Source organism: Trachypithecus francoisi, unplaced genomic scaffold (genome assembly GCF_009764315.1).
Source record: "Trachypithecus francoisi isolate TF-2019V2 unplaced genomic scaffold, Tfra_2.0 Lachesis_group8, whole genome shotgun sequence".
Classification (NCBI taxonomy): domain Eukaryota; kingdom Metazoa; phylum Chordata; class Mammalia; order Primates; family Cercopithecidae; genus Trachypithecus; species Trachypithecus francoisi.
Window position 1 is genome coordinate 121,603,392 of NW_022681473.1, and position 20,612 is coordinate 121,624,003.

Below are 20,612 nucleotides of genomic sequence, written 5' to 3' on the forward strand. Positions count from 1 at the left end.
CCAAAAGAATACATTTTAAAACTATTAGAATTAATTGACAACAGTTCATTATAATGACCAGATATCAGATGAAAATCAAAAGCATTGCAATGTCCAGCAATATTAAATTAGAAAGTTGTAATAGAAGCAGTCACAGTAATAGGAAAAATTTTATGAAACACTCATGAATAAACCTAATATGAAATGTGTCAGGACTACACGAGCCAAACCATATGGCTTTACTGAAGAAAACAGAGACCTCGCTAAGTAGAGAGGTAAATAGTCTCCCTCAGTTAACCTACAAACTCAGTAAATTCAACCCCCACAGATATTTCTATTAGGATTTTTAATAAAATTTATTGGCTGATTATGAAATTACTCTAGAAGATAAAGTTGAAAGAATCGCTGACAAAATATTGAAAAAGAAGAAGTGCAAGTGGAGATTCACCTGACAGAACATACAAACATTTTATAAAGCTATAATAATTAAAATAGCATGAAAATGCCACAAAAATATTCAAATAAATGAACAGAACACACATTCATGTGGGAATTTAGTATGTGATAAAGGTTATGTTTCAAGTTAGGGAGAAAGGTATGAATTCTTTAACAGCTTTAAAACCATTAACTATGAAGTAGAAGAAATGTAAATTATGAACTAATTGATAACGTACAGAAAAATAAATTCCAATCAATACAAAAGCTAAGCCTAGAAAACAAATCATATGAATGTCAGAAATGATTATGGGATAAGATGTTTGTAATCATGAAATAAAAGTTGTTGCTTTCTCTCCTTTGGAACCAAGACACAGAGAATTCAGTTAATCAAACGCCGTGGTTGATGGATGATTATCCTCACAATCTGCACAAGATTTTTTCTGGCTATGTGCTGTCCCTTCTTCTTTCCTGATCACCATTCCACTTCCCCCACTCCCACAGGCGCCCACTTTAATGAATTTACATTACATTTTTTACATGCATGCTATAAATGTATACCAGTGGAACTGAGCTATAGATATTGTTCTGATTTTTACATTCTGTTCTCAGCTCTGTGTTGTTAGCTCCCTACCACCCATCACATTTGGCCTATTTATTCATCCAGAAATGAACATGCAGGTTGCCTTTAACTCTGCTGCCACAAAAAAGGCTGCCATGAGTAGTGTAGAACATGCCTTTTTATATATTCATGCGTGCGTTTCTCTAGGGTACACACCAAGTGGGACCTCTAAGTCCTGCACAATTACCAGGATGGCCGCAGCACGCTCTAGTCCTGCTGGCGCTGCATGTGTTTTCCCATTTTCTTACATCCTCAACAACAATTAGGATTATATAACTTTTAAATTCTTGCTCATCTAATAGGCATAACATCATATCTCATTGCTGTTTTTATTATTGTTTATCTAGCGAGCAGTAGGATCGAGTGTCTCTTTATTCAGATTGCGAGCTGTTTGGGTTCCTCCTCCTGTGAATTGCTATTTATATCCATTGCTCATTTTTCTATTAGGTTTCCCAATATTTTTTTCTGGCTGACTTGTAAGAATTCTTTGTGTGAATTATACATTAATCTCTTGTCAATTTCTCTTTTATCTTGCAAATATCCTCTATCAATCTGTCATCCATCTGTTAAAGTTGTTTATAGTTTCCTTCATTGATCAGAAATCCTTAATATATATGTGGTCAAAGGTCTAGTTTCTTATGCTAGATACCAACAAGAATGACCAAAGAGGAGAGATGATCAATACACCTACCAAAGAAAGAAAAAAAAAAAGCCTGCACAATTAAAAGCAAAATTAACAAATTAGCTGCACAGTGAGAAGATACTGTGACATATAGAATAATTTGCAGAATAGCTAATGGACAAACAACTGCTACCCACTCTGTATGTAAAAAGCACCAAGAGTGCAAATAAACAAAAGAAGACTGAACTAACAGAAAAGAAGAACAAATTCTGCCAGTAGAAAATGTGCAGAAGGGGAAGCGTATACATCGAATAAACACATGAAAAGATGCTGATTAAATCAAGAAGATGCCATTTTGTGGTCATCTGAGTGGCAAAAAAAAAAAAAAAATGCAAAGGTACAGGGTAAAGAGGATGCGCACATGCTACTGGTGGAAGCATCAACTGGCCACACTGCCTGCAAGGGCGAGTAGAGGGGATCTATTCAAATCTAACCTGTGCCTAACCCTCTGCCCTGGCATTCCCCATGTGTGGGTTAATGTGTTCTGCAGCATTGTTTGTAAAAAGGAAAAATTAAAAACAGCTAAAGTCATTGTTATAAAGGAAAAAATAAACAAGCTATTATACCACAAACTATGGACTGCTCTGTATGAACTAAAAAGAAATAGGTCCTGTGTTTTATATGCATTGGCATGGGATGATCTCTATGAGGTATTTATTGTAAAGTAACAAAAAGCAAGTTTAGAATACATACAACATTATTTACCACAGACTAAACAAAAACTTAAAAAGAAAAAAAGATGCACAAAACTAGATGTGCAAATGTTATATAAATACCTAAGATGTAAAGTCAACAAGTCTAAAGAGCTAAGGTACAACATGAAGACTATGGATAATAAAATTGTACTGTATGTGGGATTTATGCTGAATCCATAGATTTTAGCTGCTTTTGCCACGCACACACAAAAAACCGGGTACCTATGTATTTAAGATGATGGATACATCAAACTTGCTTCACTGTAGTAACCTTTTCACTATCTATCTATCTATTTCCTAGCATCATATTATATACCTTACATATATACAATAAATTTATTTTAAAAAATAAGTTTTGAAAAAACAGGATTTTGAAAGAATCTACATCAAACTTAAAATTTTCTTTGGTGAAAACAGTTGACTTGGGTAGAGGGATAATGAGAACTTTCACTTTTCTCTGTTTGATACTTTTAACAATAAGAATATTTTCAGGTTCTACTCATATGAATAAAATAAATCTGAAAATGATTTTAACTAGATTAAATGAAATCATTAAATGTAAGCCCTTTGTGAGCTGAAAAATACCATAAAATGGATCAGCATAATTAAGGAAAGATAGAATACAGCACAAGATTTAATCAAGTTATGAGGATCTTCTGACATTAAAATTCAATTATTACAATTGCTGCCTAACTTACTTCTGAGTTCTTTAGCCAAAGCCAAAGTAGAAAACTGGAGAACGATGTTCATTTAACTTGGATTCTAAAATGCAAAGCTTCTAAATTGCCCAAGTTCAAGGGCTAACCAACTACAACTCACATGTAAAATCTAGCTTGCAGCCTGTTTCTCTACATACTCCAGACTAAAAATGAATTTTACATTTGTAGATGGTTTTAAAGAAACTAAAAGAAGAAAAATATTTTATTACATCAGAAAAGTATACAAAATTCCAGTTTTAGTGCCCATAAATATAGTTTTACTGGAACACAGCCATATCAACTCATTTACGTATTGTCTGTGGCTATTCTCATGCCAGCAGTGATACTTGATGACCTGCAAAGTCTCACAAACTGTCTGTCTCTTCATAGAAAAGCTTTGCGAATTCCCTGCTAAGGTCATCTTTCTGGGTTAGGAGCTTATTTTGGGGATTACATCAAGCTTGGCATAACAACTTGCCTTTCACATTTGCTCCCCACACTGAAGATGTCAAATACTTTAAATAGCTATTTATAATTTATAAATGCTATAAATGTTCACAATCCTTTCTCATTTCTTCCTGTTCAACTCATCTACTCTGTGTCTATTTTAACACAGAGGGAATCATCTGCTGAAGGACAGCATGACCGCAGGTCAGTTCTACTTCTGCTCTTCCTCAGTTATCCACACCTCGGGAGAGGCTCTCCCCGATCCTGAGTGACTAAACCGAAGGCACCACTCTACACCTTGGAGGAGCAACGTGGCACCTGAAATGATCCTGTAGCAAACGCCAGCTCTAGCAGCAGTCATTCTTTACTGAGGGCCGTAGGACTTTAGAGAACCTGATGAAACCTACGGGGCCTCTCCTTACAATAATGCAAGTGTGTGCATACAAAATTGGGACTAACATTTTAGAGCATGAATAAGTTCTCTGAAGCCCATCCTCAGTCCTCTAGGTGCCCATAGATACAAAGTGTAAGAGCCCTGGACAGCAGGGCTGCTTACAAAACACAAAGTGTAAGAGCCCTGGACAGTAGGGCCTGCTTACAAAACACAAAGTGTAAGAGCCCTGGACAGCAGGGCCTGCTTACAAAATACAAAGTGTAAGAGCCCTGGACAGCAGGGCCTGCTTACAAAATACAAAGTGTAAGAGCCCTGGACAACAGGGCCTGCTTACAAAAGGATGGAGATGGTCTTCCCCAATTTCTGTAATTCCACAAAACTTGAGTCTCCTGCTTTGCACACATAAAGGAAACGTAACACACACAGCAAGGCTCTGAGGAGACTGAAAATCTCTCTGTTCCACCTGCTGCTATTGCCAACCAGTCCCCTCTTCTGGCTTCTGCCTCAGTAGACTGGAAAACGCTTGTGGCCTTCAGTGTTTCAGTTGCTGCCTGAAAGGGGGAGAGAAGAATCTAGGGAACTGTGATAATTAGGTATAAATAAAAGTGTTTAATGACAAACTGACTTTAAAGTTTTCAAAAAAGAGCTTAAATTTTTCTTCAGGAAAATGTGACTGAGATTGTGTACATCGTCATGGTGCAGGGCCAAGCGAAAGGCTGTGAATCTGTGAAAGCACCCAGTGTGTCTACAGCAGGCTGTGCATCAGCAGCCCCCGAGGAAGGTTTCCCAAAATGCAGATTTCCCGTCCCGTCTCAGACATGCTGAATGAGAATCCCTGACAGACACAGACAGGAAATACGCACATATACATATGCATATGCATAGACATATACACTTTAAAATAAGATCCCCAGATGACTCTCCAGTCAGCACAAGTCTGTAGACATGCACAAATAAACCACTGAAAAACACAGTTAATATACAGACCTAGGGTGGTTCAGTAAAAAGAAAATAGTGAACAGAGTCAAAAAAACTTGAGTTCCAGCCTTGTCCCTGCCATTAATTTGCTGTGTGACCTCACAGAAATTTATTCACTTCTCTAGGTCCCACTTCCTTCATCCAAAAAAAAAAAAAAAAGAGGAGAATGGACTAAATAATATCTAAAGGACTTCCAATTTCCAAAATTCTGTTACCTCTTATCCAGCATCATCTGTAAGTCCCACTTAATGAAAAGACTGAATCAATTGTAAGCAAGTACTGGAATATGAGTTACAAAGCTTTAAATGGGTGCTCAGATATAACCTGACCTTACTAAGTCTGGAAAAAGAAGGTTAAGGAAATAACTGTAGTATGATAGACAGAAATTTATCAGGCCCAAGAAGCGATGCTTTGAAGTGCAACATAAAACAATATGGTGGTGCACATAACAACAGAGACCCAGAATGCATGAAGCCAAAAAAAAAAAAAACAGAATTGAAGGGAGAAACAGACAATTCTACAATAAAAGTTGAAGCCTTGAATAACTCACTTTCAATACTGTATAGAACAGCTAAGATCAGTGAGGAAACAGGAGACTCACACAACACTGTAAACCAACTAGACTAATAGATATCTATAGAATACTCCACCCAACAGCAGCAGAATATGGAACATTCTCCAGGATAGATTGTATTCTAGACCATAAAACAAGCCTCAATAAATTTAAAAGTATTGAAGTTATGCAAAGTATGTTCTCTGACCACACTGCAATGAAATCAGAAATCAAAATAAGAAAGAAATTTTAGATATTCACAAACATGTTAAAATTTAAAACATTAACATAATCCTAAATGACTAATAAGCCAAAGAAGGGAATCACAAAGGAAATTAGAAAATAGTTTGAGACAAATGAAAATGAAGACACGGCCGAGCGCGGTGGCTCAAGCCTGTAATCCCAGCACTTTGGGAGGCCGAGACAGGCGGATCACAAGGTCAGGAGATCGAGACCCTCCTGGCTAATACGGTGAAACCCCATCTCTACTAAAAAATACAAAAAAGTAGCCGGGCGAGGTGGCGGCGCCTGTAGTCCCAGCTACTCGGGAGGCTGAGGCAAGAGAATGGCATAAACCCGGGAGGCGGAGCTTGCAGTGAGCTGAGATCCGGCCACTGCCCTCCAGCCTGGGCGACAGAGCGAGACTCCATCTCAAAAAAAAAAAAAAAAAGAAAATGAAGACACGACATAGCAAAAGGTATGGGATGTGGTAAAAGAAATGCTTAGAGAGAAAATTATAGCTATAAATGCATATATTTAAAAAGAAGAAATATCTCAAACCAAGAACTAAATCTCCCTTAAGAAACCAGAAAAAGAGGAGCAAATGAAATTCAAAGAAAGCAGAGGAAAGGACACAATAAAGACTAGAGTGGAAATACATGAAATAAAAAATGGAAAAAGTCAGAAAATTTTTTTTAAAAGTTAATTCTGTAAAAAGATTTAAAACATTGACAAACTTTTAGTGAAATTGAGAAAAAAGGAAAAATTCAAATTACTAAAATCAGGAATAAAACAGAGCACATCATTACCAACTTTACAGGAATAAAAAGAATCAGAAGGAGGATTTTATGAATAATTGTATATCAACAAATTAGATTACCTAGATGAAGTGGACAAATTCCTAGAAACACACAAACTATCAATACTGGTTCAAGAAGAAACAGAAAACATGAATATATCTATATAACTAGTAAAGAAATTGAATTAGTAATCAAAATGCTTCACACAAAAAAATGCTTCATTGGTCAACATCAATCCTTCATAAACACTTCCAAAATATAGAAGAGGAGAAAGCACTTCTCAACTCATTCGCTAAGGCCACTATGACCCTGATACAAAAACCAGAAAAAGATATCCTAGATGTCCCAGCAGAATGCTATCAAACTGAACCCAGTACCATATGAAAAGGAGTATGTATCACTGCCAAGTGAAATGTATTGCAGGAGTACGAACTTGATCTAATACATGAAAATAGTAATAGAATCAAGGACAAAAACCACAGACACAGAAAATCCATTTGGCAAAATTTAACAGCTTTTAATGATGAAACACTCAACAAACTAGAAATAGAAGGGGTTTTCTTCAGTCCAATAGGGTTATGTATGAAAAACCCACAGCTAACATCATAACTGATGAAACACTGAGTACTTAAGATTAGTAACAAGACAAAGATGTCCTATGTCCCTACTCCTTTTCAAAATTGTACTGGAGGTTCCAGCCAGGGCAGTTACGCAAGAAAAAAAAAAATAAAAGACAGCCACATTAGAAAGAATAAAGTAAAATTATCTTTATTCACAAATAATGTGATCTCAAACACACACAAAAAATCCTAGAGAATCTACTAGAAAACCATTACAGCTAACACACATGTTCAATAACATTTCAGGATATGAGATTAGCATACAAAAAACAATTCTATTTCTATACACTAGCAATAAACAATCCAAAAGTGAAATTAAGAAAACAATTAAATTCACAAAAACATTGGGAAGAATAAAATACTGAGGAATAAATTTAACAAAGTAAGTGCAAGATTTTGTACACTGAAAATGACAAAAAAAATTAAAAGAAAGGAAAAACACATAAATAGGAACACATTCTATGTTTATGGACAGGACGATTTAATATTGTTAAGGTGACAATACTCTTCAAATTGATTTACAGATTCAGTGCAATTCCTATCAAAATCCCAGCTGCCTTTTTTAAATAAACTGATAAAATGATCCTAAAATTCATATGAAAATGTAAAGAACTCAAAATAGCCAAAACTACCTTTAAAGACAACAAACAAGTTGAGGACTCATACTTCTTGTTCAGAAAATGTGGTATAAAACTATGGTAATGAAGACATTCGGCTACGGCATAAGAATAGATATATATCAACGGAATTGAAATCTACCCAGAAATAAATTCCTACACTATGGTCAGATGACTTTTGACAAAGATGCCAAGACAATTCACTGGGGAAAAAAACTTTTTTTTCAGCAAGTGGTACAAGGACAACTAAATATCCACAGGTAAAGCTGGGTCCCTGCCTTAAACCATATGCAAAAAAAAAAAGTTTTTAATTTCAAAGTGGATCAAAGACCCACATCTAAGAGAGAAAGTACAAAAAATTTCAAAGAAAGCATAATTACCTTGGAATAGATAATGGTTGCTTAGCTATGACACCAAAAGCACAAGCAAGTAAAGAAAAAATGAATCGGACTTAACCAAAATTTTAAAATTTGAGGACTTCAAATGGTTCCATCAAGAAAGTTTTTAAAAACTCACAAAATGAGAGATATTTGCAAGTCAGATATTTGATAAGGATCTTATACACAAGATGTATAAAGAACTGTCATATTTCAACAATAAAAAGACAATCTAATTTTAAGATGAGCAAAAGATTTGAAAAGACAGTCCCCAAAGAAGATATGCAAATGCTAATAATGCATTAAAATATGCTTAACATCATTAGTCACTAGAAAAATCTAAATAAAAAGTTTACACCAATTCAGGTGGTTAGAATCAAAAAGTCAGATAATAAGAAGAGTTGGTGAGGATGTGAAGACATTGGAAAACTTGTACATTGTGAATGGTAATATAAAATGGTGTAGCCACTTTGGAAAGCAATTTGGCAATTCCTCAAAAAGACAAGCATGCAGTTACCATATGACCCAGCAATTCCCCTCCTAAGTAGATACCCAAGAGAATTTAAAACATACCCACTAAAACCTGTACAAAATGTCTACAGCAGCGTTATTCAGAAGAGCAAATTCGGGAACAACCCAAATGCTCAACTGATGAGAGAACAGAAAAAAATGTGTCATATCCATACATGTGACGGCATAAAAGGCAGTGAAGCACTGATCCATGCTACGACATTTTATTTGGCCATAAAAGGCAGTGAAGAACTGATCCAAGCTACAACATGGATGAACCCTGAGTACGTTATGCTAAGTAGAAGACAGACACAAAGGCCACATACTGTATGACTCCATGCACGTGAAATGTATGGAAGAGGCAAATCCATGTAAGAGAAAATAGATTAGTGATTCCCAGAGGCTGAGAGAAGAAGGAATAGGCTGTGATTGTGAGGAGTATGGGGTTTCTTTTAAGGGTGATAAAATGTTCTGGAATTAGATAGTGGTGATGATTGTACAATATGTTATGAATATACTTTACACTTTAAAAGGGTGAATGTTATGCTATGTGAGTCATACCTCAATGAAATTGTCATAAATACACATACCACACACACACACACACACACACACACACTCTGACGGCAGCAGCGGAGGAAAACTGCTGTTGTCCGGCCAGCCTCACACAGCCCATCAGAACTGTAGTGGCTCTCGGTGCTCAGGGCTGAAGGGGATGAGATAGGAAGCTTCCAAAAACGGAAAGATGCTGTGAGTAGCAACAGCTATCTTAAAGTGGAAAACCCGAGTTGTGTGCACAACACAGGAAGAACCAGTGCCACCATCACACGTTTAGCCACACCTCTTTTGGGGGAGCAGCTGCTCTCTGGGTGTCGCTTTACATATATACGGGCACATCAAAGACCGGAACGACAGAAACCTCTGTCCAATCCACAGCCTACAGTTTATGAATATTTCTTCATTCATCAACTTGCCGATTTTGAAACATCCCTGACATCATGATTTCCATTTGAATTTGTGGAAACCAAGGCTCTGGAGGTTTCAGAGACTTGACTGTGAAGACTCACCAATGGCCGTGAAATAGAACCTGAAACCAAGGCCTCCCTGATCATGGATGGCAGGAAATAGTTGTGCTGCTGGACAGCTAAGAATCCAACAATTTGTTAAATTAAATCATTTCCCGTCTCCTGCCCTCCGCCCTGACCCCCAACCCAGCTTAGCAGGAAAAGATTGAGACCATTTTCCAACTGTTTCTTCCTCTCTCCTATTGCCCTGTGCTGCCGTCCTCATAAAGAAGAGATCTGCACACAGGTCAGAATGCCTGCTCCGGGAAGGACCTCTGCCTGCAGGCCAAGGGCACAGCCGCCAGGCCCAGCCTCGGTTCCCTGCACATGGAACGCAGCGTGTTACAGCCCACAAGAGCTGTGTCTGCTTGTGAAGACCACCCAGGACAAGCACCCATTCGTGTCTGCCCCTCCAGGCTCTGACACCATCCACGCACTCCGCCACAGCCACCCGCATCATTCCTGGCCTATTTTAAGGGTCAGGAATAGCACACTTGAGCCACCGAACTTCACAAGGGGAAGTGAGGCAGAAGAAATTCCCAAACAACAGTTTTGAGGATCCTAAAAAGAGCAGTAAATCAGCCTTCTCACAGGGTTTCTCTGCTGGAGATTCACCGACCTTCCATCACAGTGGGGAGGAAATGCAGTCATTCTCCCCATTTTGTATGAGACACTGAGACACGGAGACTTGCACAGGGCCACATGGAAAGTCACAAAACTGGGATGAGTTTATGAAGTATGTGGGATTTGGGATTAAAAACCCACCTAGGTGGACTCTGGCAGATCTCTTACCATCCCAAAGTCTCCAGCCTCTCACCTGTGAAATAAAAAACCTGCCTCTCCCATCTGGCAGAGCCCCTTGTCTGTGCGATGGCACAGGCCCTTGATTTCTGGGAGAGTTGGAGAAAGGGCTGCAGCCTTGACTTGACTAGACCCTTAGCAGGACAGTGATGGATGTGCTGTTGGAACCTGAGGCCCGAGGACCTGATTCTCACCTTGACTCGCCCACCACTTGCCCCGCTCTTCCCTGCCGCCACTGCTCTCCTCCCAGGCTGATGGAGCAGGAGCAGCCTTCTGATCTGGCAGGTGTATCTTAGAAGGTTTTCTCAAAACCCAAATGTGACAGTACTGTTAAGGCACTTTATGCATCACAGATGCCAAGTGCTAGTGATTCTTAGTCTTGCCCTAGGGTTCAACAACCAGCGATTCCCTCCTTTGGGACTGCCCTTGAAGGACTAAGGGAGGAAGAAAAAAAGCTACATTTATTGAGAAATAATTTTGTGCCAGATACTGGGTGAATCTTTCACATGCATTCTCTTATTCAATCCTGTCACAACCAGGCTGAGACAGGTGTTGCATTATCCCCATTTTGCGGGAGGAAACCTGAAGTGCAGGATCACTCAAGGAGCAGTTGGGGGTATAATTCAGGTCTCTGCCCTGGAGCCCACGTACTCTCTCCCGGAGCCAGGGCAAACTACAGCCCAAGGCCAAACTCTGCCCCTCTGGAGCTCAATCCTGCCCATTCACTCATTTGTCTATTGTTTAGGGATGTTCTCGACAGAGCTGAGTATGTGGATGCTTGCAACAGGCTCTGTATGGCCTGAAATGTTTACTCTCTGGTCCTGTACAGAAATATTTGCTGGTCCTTTGTCAACAACAGCTAAAAGAGTGTACAAGGGCACCTGGCCACTGCTCGTCTCTGCAGAATGTCTTCCTTCTACAAAATGGGGGTGACACAACACGTCTTTGGGCACAGTTGTATGTGCACGGGAGAGTTAATTACCTTCATGGGAGCTTCACTTCCCTCCTGTATCAGGTGGGATCGTGACAGCACCACTCCCAGGACGGTCGTGAAGTCTGAGCTGCTCCACAGGAGGCTCTAGCCCAGGGCTTGGCACACCCTGTGCCTAGCAAACGTCGAGGAGGAGTAGGAGCACAGCTTGTGGCCCAGCCGGCTGTTTCTGCTTTCCCAGGTTCACGTTGCCGCCAACCTCAGGAAACGATTGATATTGCCTCCTCCTTCCAAACCCTCACCTGACGGGTCATGATAATTTTTCTTTCATTGCCCTCTCCCTAAAGAGAACCACCCTTCCCTGACTCAGTTTTAGGTTTGGTGGAGAGTCAGGGCTGGCTAATAGTCAAGTGGGGTGTGGACAGGGACTACGGGGAGTGAGTGGGTGATGGGGGGCATTGGGGAGGAAGGGCCAGGCTGATGCCGCAGGAGCAGAGGCTTAGCCTCCAGTTTTCTCAAGAACATTTCTCTAACTACATCCTGGGGAAGAGGCAGACTGGAGAAGCTCAGCCACCATCTATTTCTTACTGTCTGTTCTGTTCTCCCAGGCCTTTCAAGACTGTGGTTCAAATGCCTTTCACAAAGAACTACCCTCCGTTGAAAGTAGTTGGGGCCTTTGAAAGGCAACATTAAGAAGTTTTATAATCAATTCTCTAGTTCCAACCCTGCAAAGATTCTCTGGATAACTCAAAATGGGATTAGCCCCCTTAGTTGTAAAGACTCCAGGTGTTATCACCAAAGGGAAGTGCCAGGAACCTGGCCACAGAAGCCTGGCGCACAGGAACCTCACACCCAGCCTTGCCTCCCTTTGGGGCAGAGCAGGGGTCTCCTTGTCTGGGATGGCACAGGCCCTTGATCTCCGGGAGGGCTGGAGAAAGGGCTGCAGCCTTGGCTTGACTAGACCCCTAGCAGGACAGTGGTGGACATTCAGTTGGAACATGAAACCCAAGGACCTGATTCTCACCTTGACTCACCCACCCCTTGCCCTCACTCTTCCCTGTCCCCACTGCTCTCCTCCCCGAGCTCACTGCTAATGGAAGACACCTAACTGCTGTTGCCCCCAGCTCTCCAAGAGCCTCAAGAATCTTTCTACCACTACTGGAAACCTACAATTCCTGAACACCTGTGTTCCAGGTGCTATGCTGGGCCTTCAGCCAGCAAGGGATAGAGTTAGGATTTGATTCCATTTTTGCATCCTGAAAAGCTCCAAAATGTTCTGATCTACTCCATCCTACCTTTTCTGTATACCCATCTGGTGACCCCAGGATCACCCCTTGCACCTGGAGTATGTGTGTGGTAAGTATGTGAGGGGGTGTGGGGCCTGTGCAAGGGCACTCTGCTCTGATAGGCCTGGGCTCTTAAGCTGTGGAGGTGCCTCTGCTTCCAACTGAAGGAATTATGGGGAGGGCAGAGCCCTGGGGAGCACAAGGCACAAGGAATATGCTCTTCATGTAAGACTCGCAGGTAAAACCTGTGTCCTCAGAAATGCTAAACAGGGCATTTAGCAGCTTTACAGATGTTGTTCAAGAACAACAGCAAGGAAACCGCAAAAGCCCTGTGCACAAAATCTCTGTAACTGAAACCAAAAACCATGATCTCTAGTTATCCAGATATTTTTAGTACAAGTGGACTTTGGGGCACTGAGATTTGGTTGTGCTCCTGGCCCCACATTCAATCTTCTCAGTCTTCTCTGTTCTCTGTTTAGAGGTGAGGACCCAACAAGGAGATCTGCAGTATCACAGGATGAACCAGGCCCGACCCTTCAGTTACTGAACATGGAACCGCGGCGGGAGCTGGACACAGAGCCCAGAAGGAGAGAGTGAGTCATGGAAATGAAAGGATCAGTGAGCCAGGAAGTGACCCTGCAGCAATGACCAGAAGAGCCCAGACTGAAAGCTCAAAGAGGGCTCTCAGTGTCCTGAGTCCTTCCCTGCAAGGACTGGCCCGTGGGTCCCCACCCTCGCCCAGAGGAGCCCGTGGGTCCCCATCTCTGCCCAGAAGCCAGTGGCTTTACAGGACTCAGGCCTCACAAGGGACAGGAAGCAGTCATTGCCAGAGTGTAGGGTCTATACTTCCCATTTTCAGAAAGTTTTCACGGGGATTTGCTAACTGATTTTGTTCCACACAACTCAACACAGCATCGGAGCTCCCCTTGGATGGAGAGCTGTGCCCGTGTGTCAGGCAGTACAATGGAGCCGGGAAGTCTGAGAACATGACAGTCTGCAGTCAAGGGGTGTGATGAGGATGGAGCCGGGAAGTCTGAGAACATGACAGTCTGCAGTCAAGGGGTGTGATGAGGTGTGCTCCTCTCCAGGACTCAGGAGGACTAGTTTTCCTCCATCCTGTCCTCCCCACTGTAAGGACAAACACCAGGGCAGTATGATGTCCAGGTCCCAGCTCTGCTGCTTACAAGACATGCAGCCTTGAACAAGGTTCTCAGTTTCTGTGGGCCTGTGCCTGTTGCAACGCCTCTGACATCCTGTGACTCCCGGGTAAAGCATCTGCTCTTACCCAGAGCTCTGGACACACCGGGGGCGGGGGGGAGCAGTGAGAGAAAAAGATGACATTGGTCAGTGCATATGACCTATGGCCAACTGGCTGTCTTTCAGCAACTGGCCTTGAAATCTCTGGGAGGATTCGCATCATGTTGACTCAGCTGAGCCACAAAGTACGCAGATATTTGGTCAAACATTTTCCTGGGTGTGTCTGTGTGGGCTGTTTCTGGATGAGATGAACATTTAAATCTGTAGACTGAGTAAAGCAGATGGCCCTCCCCACTGTGGGTGGGCCTCATCCAACCTGTTGAAGGTCTGAACAGAAAAGGTTAACCCGCCCCCAAACAAGAGGAGACTCTCCATGCAACTGCATTCATCTGGGATACTGGCCTTTTCCTGCCTTCAGGCTCAAACTGGAATCTCAGCTCTTCTTGGGTTTTGAGCCTGCTTGTCTCCAAGTCTTGTTGACTGCAGCCTTCATGAGCCAAGTCCTTCTAATAAACACACACACTTATACACACACACACACACACACACTATATATATATCCAGAGAACCCTAATACAACCTCCAAGAATGTCTGGGATATATACATGTCAGAGAAGATGGCTGAAAACCCCTGCTGGAAACCATTCCCCACCACATCCTTACAGGTATTAAAAATAGTAGAGATGATCTCATGTGGTTAGTCATAAAACTCTGGAAAGTAACTCTGGAGAACTCGGTATTGATCAGACCTTTACTGAGGCCGTGCACCACACAGGCAGAGCCATGGCTTATGCCTGGGACTTGGAGAGCTTAGGAGGAGAGCCACCACTACCATGAGAGAGTAAAAAGGAGGTCAAAAGATGAGAGTAAATGAATGAGTTTAACTGGGGATCAGAGCATGAAGGCAGAGCTGCAGAGTTAAAGTGTATGGAGGATGATTATCTGAAGCGCTTTTCTACCATGGGAGTAAAAGCAGGGGTTGGGGCTAGTTCCAAGTGAAGGAGATGAGAAGCAAGTTATGCACATTAGGAGGACTCTGTTGAGTGGGCTTGTAAGAGAAAATGGTCCAAAAATTGCCCATAGTCCCACAACCCAACATTTTGGTGCATATGCTTCCAAAGCTTTCTCTCAGCTCAAACAGCTCCCCCATGCCCCCCATACTTCACACAGTTTTATACCCTATTTCTTTCACTTACAAAAACATCGTGGACATTTTTCTAAACCATCAACTATTTCTGTGCACCATAATTTTTGGGTAGATAAATGTCATTCTATCATACAGATGTATCACAATTTATTTAACAATTTCCTACTTGTGGGCTTTTCGATTCTTTCCAATATTTCACTATTTTAAAGAACACTAGGATAAACGGCCTCATACTCAAATTAATTTTTACAACTTTGATTGTTTCGTTACAACAAATCCTCAAATGTGGAATTGCTGACTCAAGAGATGTGCACTTATTTAAGCACTTTGAAAACTATAGCTACATTCCTTTGTAAACATACCATTCCCACCATCACTAGCAATGAGGAAAAGTACTGAATTTGCAATGCTTTCACCAACATTTACCTTTGGTGAATTAATTCTGAGTAAGAGAATATCAGAGAGGATTTTGCGAACGGGGCTGGCCCTTGAGGGAATGGCAAGATTTCAATCATCACAGAAGTCGAGGAGGGGCACTTCAAGGCAAGAAACTTAGCACAGCTGCTCGGACACTGATGCTGTTTTCGGAGAATCTGAAAGTCTAGGTGGACTGAAGTGTGTTGGTCCTGGGAACACAGAGGGGAATTAGACAGAAAAGTCAAGCTAGGACGGAACCATAGAGGGCCTTGAATGACATCGTAAGGCGTTTATATTTTATTCTACAGCAATTCGAAGCCATTAGCAGTTTCTGAGCAGGGGAGCAATGTGTTTTTCATGCTATCCTGAGGGTGCCAAGAACCTGCCAGAAGGTTGTGAAGTGGCAGGATTGGGTTTCATAGTTTTGACAGTAACCAGGAGACATGTCTATTTTTCCCACTCCGGTATGACGTTGAGGTTGGAGCACTTCACTGGTGTTCCAATATGCTTCCTATTAAAAGGACAATCCCCCAGCCACACAAATCAAAAGGGGTGAGAGAAGAACAAATGTACGCAGACCAGGCAGAACAGAACGCAGCCGGGCCTGAAAGTAACATTTGATAATTTATCTTAGTCCTTATTTCGCTCATCAATATTTTATGTCACTAGGAAACTCCGGCTTCATTTTCTGGTAATGAATTTATCATGAGACTAAGAGCAAGTTGCTGAAACAGATGCCTGGGGAATCCAGGAAGAAGGAAGGCAGCTCCGAGCCTCCGTCTGCTGGCTCTGCCACCCTGCAGGGCAGAGGTGCTACCAGGCCAAGAGAGAGCACCCTGGCCCTGGGAGTGGGGCTTACATTCACTATGTGGGTAACTGATTCTCCAAATAAACCCTCTTCAGAAAATGTCTTCCCTCCCTGCAATGCTGAGCTGTGTTGGGGAAGGTAAGTCAATACCACTGAGTAATCACCCCAGCACCTCCTGGGCAAAGAGCCCTGTCATTGAACTGAGGGGAAACACAACATTGAGATATATATAAGCCCTGGTTCTCACGGAATCTGCCATCTTTGTCTGCATCCCAGCAGCACAATAGAGTGCTTGGAATGTGGTAGGCACTCAAATTGCCTTCTGGGGTAGGTGAGTCACTGCCAAAGGCCACCCCTGGAGCATTCTGGTGCCTAATTTCCACTCTAACTTTGACTTCCTGTGTGCCTAGGGTAAGTCACTCAATACAGTCTAGCTTCAGAAACCTTATTTTGCAAAAAGGAAAAAAAAATAGTTACAACAGCAGCAGACATTTACATAGCACTTATGATGAGTACTTCCGAAGTTGTATATATTCAATAAATTTTCCCAACAATAAGATACTAGTATTGTACTTTACAGATGAGGAAATGTATGCCTTGATATGTCTAAGACCTTGCCCAAGGTCAAAAGCAGGTTTTGAATCCAGGGTTCTGATCTTCATCCCCACCCTACGCCCTCTTGTATCATCTGTGTCAGTGTCAGGTAGAGCTCCTCTTATTGCAAGTGACACACACACACACACACAAACCAACTGTTTTTCACCCAACTCAAGCTGGCTTAAGCAATCATCGAATTTATTGGCTTACAGAAAATTCAAAGTACATACATTCCTGGTTCCAAGTAAGGCTTGATTCAAGGATTCAAGGCTTCAGATTATATCCCCAGGACTCCGTATCTCGCTATCTCAGCTGCAGTTCCTGTAGAGGGGGCTCCATTCTCAGACAGGCTCCCCTGTGTGGATTCAAGACGGTTGCACCTATTCCACATCCCGCATTCTCATGACATTGAATTGGTGAGAAAAAGCAAACCTCCTTTCCAGTATGCCTGGCAAAAGTCTCACGGTATCTCATGGCTTGGATCAGGCCCTGTGGCTCCCCCTCCAGTCTAACTGCCAAGGGAATGTGATGTGGTGATTGTAGAAGGCGTTGGTGGCATCCTTAGCCCCTCTGAATGCCCAGGCTCAGTTGGGGGAAGAGGTAAGCTCTACGGAGGGGGAGCAGAATACAGTTGCCAAAGAACAGGCAATGCACATCAGGTGGCAAATGCAACAGGTATCTACTCTACACTCCTTGTACTCCAAGAAAAATATTGAAATGCTGATGGAAAGAAATGAGTTGAAGGGTCTCCCTTAAAAGAAAGATGAACTTTCACCTCAACTCTGCCAAAAAGGTAGAGACCATCAGTCAGTCAAAAAGCTTCTACATCATCTGGCATTTCCTTCTCCTCCCTCCTCTCCAGACCATCTGGAACATTCTCTGCTCCTCAAACACACCAACAGCCTCCGGCCTCAGGCCTTCGAAGCTCCTGCTCCCTCTGTCTACAATGCTTGTCACGTGGAGATCTGTGTGCCCATCTTCCTCATGGCGTTCGGGTCTCTGCTCAAACGTAAAGTCGCTACAAAGGCCTTTTCCGGCCATGCTATCACTCTCGTTGCTTTAGTTTTTCTTAAAGTACTCATAAGCATTGAAGAGTCCATATATTCACCAGTCATTTACTTGTTTGTTGTCTGTGTCCTCATGAGAAGCTAAGCTCTGTAAGCACGGGAGCTTGTTTCATTCAATGCCATGTCCCTATACATAGTAGGTATACAGCTGACACATAGTAGGTACTCAAATATCTGTTGAGTAACCAATGAATGAGGCATTAGAGAGCTTCTTTGACTATAGCTGGTGCAACCCAGCCTGCAGCAGAGAATCTGGGAGCAAAGGAAAGAGAGGGAGAAGGCCCAGGAACCCATGCAGATGCCAGGCCTGTGGCCAGCTCCTCTATCGCCCTGCGTGTGGCTAAGCCAGCATGCACTGCATGACACAGTATCTCTGAAGGGCTAGAGACATAGCAGGAGGGAAGAGAGCAAACAAGTGTTAGAAAGGAGGCTGGAGAAACAAAGAATGAAAGAGAGAGGGAAAGCAGCAGAAAAGGGCCTGGAGCAGGGGCTGGAGATGCGCTCCCTCTGGTTCCCTTGGAGGCACCTCCGCACCATGGTTTCTGTGCCTGATCGAGCCATGAGGGTTAGGAAGGTCTTTGGCCCTTCATGGACCAGAAGCAGATCATCATAGAATTGTATCTTGGAAGGAATCTTAGGAGGAAAAAAACAAAACAAAAACCACTGAAGAATGGTAATCAAATTCCCAGTCTCATTGAGCAGGTGCTATGATTCAAGTATTTTTTCCCTTCAAACCTCATGTTGAAATTGAATCCCTGATGTAGGAGTATTGAGTGGTGGGGCCTTTAAGGGGTGATTGAGTCATAAGGGTTCTGCCCTCATGAATGAATTAATCTATCCATGGATTAATGGATTATCACAGGAGTGGAACTGGTGGCTTCATAAGAAGAGGAGGAGTCCTGAGCTAGCTTAGCCCCCTCCCCATGTGACGCCCTGAGCCACCTCAAGACTCTGCAGAGGTCCCCCATAGCAAGAAGGCTCTCGCCAGGTGTGGCCCCTCAACCTAGGACTACTCAGCTTCCAGAACTAAAGAAATAGGTTCCATTTCTTTCTAAATTACCCAGTTTCAGGTATTCTGTTTTAAGTAACAGAAAACAGACTCAGCCAGCAGCTCAATCTGTTTTCATTGAGAAAACTGAAGACTCGTATTCGTCTATGACATTTACTACATAGATCAATTAATTACCTAAATAGATCTGAATTAGAAAAATAAGATAAGTTCAGATAATCATAACATAAGACACTAACAATTTCAGGAAAATGTATGCAAAAGTAACTAAACAAGGCATACGAGATAATATTGGTTCATTTTCCTCCCTTTAAAATTAAGTTTTAGTCATTTACCATTTTCTCATAGAGTAACCTCTGATAGCTACTGAATAATAAAAGTTCATTATTGCAAGGTAACATTATTGCATGTATTGCACCATTTGAAGATCATAAATATTCTGCAAACAATCTCATCTCATCCTATGAGGCAGAAATTATGTTTCCCACTTCTCATTAAATTTCTTATGAACTAATAAATGATTGAAAAGTACTTTTCAAGAATGGTATATTATACACGAATGTGGGATGCTGATTCCTGTAGCCAGTTTGTACCTTGGTGTCAAGACTAAACGTTCAGGATTCTAGTCCTGGGTGACCCACAGTATTGACCAAAAGGGAACGGGACCCCAGAAAAGGCAGTGAGCCTCTTCCCACAGTCCAGGCCTTCCTCCCACTTCAGAGCCAGGCTCACATTTCCTCATCAGCCTGGTGGCTGGCACACCAGAAGTCTAGTCTTCTCTCTGGAGAAAAGGAAAACAGAGAGAAAAAAGCCTTTCCTCCAGCCACTCTCATTACTTCTGCCCTCAAACACACCCAGCTACCTACGCCTCATTGCCATTCATCCATCCCCTTTCCCTCATCTCCTTCAAGACCCAATTCTACCACACCACCTCCCCTGCACTAACAGTGAGTGTGTACTAAATGTGCCTGGTATTGTGCTAAGGACTCTACACACTTATACTTAACCCTCACAACAACTCATGTGGAAGAAATAACAGTACCTCATTTTACAGGTTAGAACACAGAGGCCTAGGAGGTTAGGAAAACCTGGCCCCAGGTCAACAACAATGGGCAACACTTGAGTAGGAGCCCAGCTCCAGGCCTCTCCACACCGCAGACCCCAGTGAGCACCAGGCAATCCTGTCTTCTACAGCCACCCACCTCGAGTGAGCAAGGCTGCTCTGAGCATCCTGAGCAACGAGCGTCTCTTCAACTGACTTGGCGGTTCTTCATGCCAGCTTAGCTTTTGTTGTCTTGAGCTATTGTTTCCTTCATTTAGATATTTATGCCTCATCTCCCAGACAAGCCTGTACGCTCCTTGAAGAAATTCATCTTCCCCCTTGTACCATGCCCAGAAGGTATAAGAGACATCAATGATATCTTGACTGCCTTGTGAGCGCTCAGGGTGGCAGAATGCAGACGGTGTTTCAGAGCCCTTAGCTCCACAGGGTCTCCCCCAGCACTTTTGCATCACAGGCACATCATTTACTGCCTCATCTTTATACCCTCTTCCAGGGCACAGCCCTGTCCTCAGCCCTACAATCTCCTCCTGACCCCATAA